Source organism: Chinchilla lanigera, unplaced genomic scaffold (genome assembly GCF_000276665.1).
Source record: "Chinchilla lanigera isolate Chin_1 unplaced genomic scaffold, ChiLan1.0 scaffold00023, whole genome shotgun sequence".
In the NCBI taxonomy this organism is placed as follows: Eukaryota; Metazoa; Chordata; class Mammalia; order Rodentia; family Chinchillidae; genus Chinchilla; species Chinchilla lanigera.
In genome coordinates, this window is record NW_004955424.1 from 19,394,146 (window position 1) to 19,396,255 (window position 2,110).

Below are 2,110 nucleotides of genomic sequence, written 5' to 3' on the forward strand. Positions count from 1 at the left end.
GCTGAGCGCGGAGGGAGCGCGGCCGGCCGCCCGGAGGGGCCTGGGACCCCGCACCCGCGCTTTGCGGAGCTGTCAGCGGCGTCGGGGCGGAAACCAGCTTTACTTGTAAATCCTGAGCTTCTCGGCCGCTCCTCCGCCCTCCCGCCGGGGCGCAGGTGGCACGGACGCGTCCCGGGCTGCGTGGACGAGGGCCGTGGGTAGATGGCGAGGCGCGACTTACGTTTTCAGTTTCCCGTTTCGAGTTGCCTCCTGGAGGAGTTCTTGGAAAACTCGCCGGTCCGTTGCCCTCCTAAAAACCTGGACGTGTGTGCGTGTATGCGCGCGTGTGTGCGCGCGTGTGCGTGTTAGGGAGGACAGCTTAGGTCATCCTGGTTCTGGAGGTCGTCAGCAACCAAAAAGAGCTAAAACCAAGGAGTGTCTTTCAGACCCGACCCCAGTTAAAGGAAGAGTTTTCTGGCAGTTGGAGAGAATATGAGTGACCAGGGAAGATCAGTAGGTTTTGGGTTACCTGCTCGCAGGTTTGTAGATAGGGGCTGAGGCTCCGGGGCGCGTCATGAAAAGTTAATGCATTCCTTTTTCTTGCTTACTGAGGAAGTCGCCACAGCAGATGTGACACACCTGGGCGCCTTTCTTGAGAACTGGTATTCACTTTCCTAGGGAAGACTCAGTAGCCCTGAAACAAGCCCTACAGTTTACAAAAGTGTAAATGAGTAAATAGAGGAGAGTTAAACGACATTCTTCGGTGTCAGAAGTCTCGAAGGGAGAAGGGGAATTTTAAAAAGCAAAGATCAGTGTTTGTCGTAAAAGTTAAGTTTATTTGCTCCCTTGGTCAATTCCTGCTAAGCATTTTCCCCTAGAAGATCCGCCCATCAATTTAGCTGACTGGCATGTGTGTGTGTGTGTCACATGGCTCTTGCAAAATGAGTTCTGATTTCAGGTTTTGTAATACTATGATTTGACGCTGAAATGTTCTCTATTTTTTTCATATCAAGCAGTAATACACAGTCCAATAATTATAACCTAAAGTCCATTAAATTACTTAGGATTTTCTTAAAGGCCAAAGGTTGATACAAATGGTCTACTTTAAATGTTAAGCTCAGTCGGCATTTACACTCCCCCTCAGTTACTATTCGGCAAACAGTTGTGGAATTTTTGATTTTTAGTTCTCAGAGCTAGAGGTTTCTTTTCTTTTTTTGTATTTTTGAGACAGGGTCTTGCTTTGCAGTTCAGGCTGGCCGTGAGCTCACTTTTAGCCCAGGCTGGTCTCGAACTCGCAGCGATCCTCCTGCCTCAGTCTCCTGAGTGCTGGGATTACAGGCATGCGCCACCACGCCCGACTCAGCCCAGTCTTGAATTTACTATGCAGGCCAGGCTGGCCTTTAACTCGCAGTGATCCTCCTGCTTCAGCCTTCCAAGTGCTAGGGCTGTAGGCATGAACCATGCTTGGCTTGATACAGTAGAGAGTAAGTTCCAGATGCGCAGCATGAATCAGAGCAGTGAGAATTCAGAGGAGGTGATGGGTTATGTTGGCTGTTGGTGGAAAAGACATCTGTAAGAGAATTATTATTAACTAGATTTGGAGGAGTAGAGGGTGGGTGAGGAAGTTACCCAAGAGAGAAGAGGAATGGCTAAAGGGTGGCAGGGACTGGTCTTTTCTTGGTACTGGAAATGGAACCCAGGGCCTTTACACTGACGGAGCTGTATCTCCAGCCTTTTGGGCTTTATTCAGAGCTACATCCCCAGCCTTTTTTAAAATTTTGAGACAGGGTCTTGCTAAGTTACTAGGTTGTCTAGGCTGGTGTCAATTTGGGAACCTCCTGCTTCAGCCTCTTAGAGTGCTGGGATTTAATTTGTTGATTTATTGAAAGAGGGTCTCCTTATGCAGTTTAGGCTGACCTCGAACTCATTATGTAGCCCAGGGTGGCTTTGGATTCTCAGGGATCCTCCTCCCTCAACCTCCTGAGTGCTGAGATTACAGGCATGTGCCACCATTCTCTGCTAGGACAGTAATTTTTTTTAAAATTTACATATATGGATGTATTTGTATTGAACAATGGTAGTTTAAATAGATCTTACAAGGAGGATAGTAATTTTTTTTTTTTTTTTTTTT

The 2,110-nt window shown here is 47.7% G+C and overlaps 1 protein-coding gene across 1 annotated transcript in view; it reads left to right on the forward strand.

The window, feature by feature from the left end:
* Rab1a (RAB1A, member RAS oncogene family) overlaps positions 1-2,110 on the forward strand; it is a 27,785-nt gene that overhangs the window by 557 nt on the left and 25,118 nt on the right.